Here is a 924-nt window from a genome sequence, read left to right as displayed (position 1 = left end):
AGAACCGGCTTTTTCGGCTCAACTCATTAAAGAGAGCCGGCTCTCAAACGGCTCACTTGCTTTGTTACGGAAAAAAAAGGAAGTATAAAATGAGAAAATGAAAAAAGACAGGTTTGTGGTTGTCCCTTTAATCGGTATATTACCAACAATAATTTAATGCAGAAAATTAATTATTAATTTGAATAATCAAATTCTACTTAATTATATTTGCATGTATTTTTTGATTCTACAGTGAACTTCCAAGCTACTTAATTTTGAACTTTTCTTCATAATAAACCTCATTCATGTCGAGCAACTCAGGATCTCACAACAAAGTGTTAATTAACAATATCTATGAAATAACTAACGAAACACATGTACAATATAACATTTTAAACTACATAAATAAACACGTCTGAAAAAAATATGGTGTAAGATTATTTTGTATTTTGTAAGGGAAAATACGACAGTTTGCAAGGGCATGGAGCCCTGGAGCGCGACAGGTATGCAGGTCTGTAGGTATGTTTAAACAAATGCCACAAATTCAGCGAAAAAATAACTGTCCTCGATAGTTTGATACATAGCCAGATGTTTGAAACAAATATCTGTATTTTTTTGTCATCGTGTTCAGAAATAAATGTCGAAAAACAAATTAAATATTGCAAAACAAAACGAAACAGCAACGATACTTTCAAAGTAAAACGCGTGGCGTGGTCACTTGTACCAGTAATTCCTGTTTTGATCGTTGTCAGAACATCTCATCGTTGTCTTACTCATTTCTTAAAATCATTCAATAGTGTTTCCCCCCATTAAAATCGTACACAGTAAACCCCTTTTTTTATTTTTGAAAGCAAACTTAATATGAAATGACCAAACCCTGTAACAGACTTCCCGTCTTTTGTGGGCGTACGTGACTCACGTGTGGCCATTGTGATTGGTGGAGGA

The sequence above is a fragment of the Urocampus carinirostris genome, chromosome 12, assembly GCF_059441175.1.
Source record: "Urocampus carinirostris isolate Australia breed hairy pipefish chromosome 12, RoL_Ucar_1.0, whole genome shotgun sequence".
NCBI classification, from domain to species: Eukaryota; Metazoa; Chordata; class Actinopteri; order Syngnathiformes; family Syngnathidae; genus Urocampus; species Urocampus carinirostris.
Note: the sequence above shows the minus strand (reverse complement) of the source record.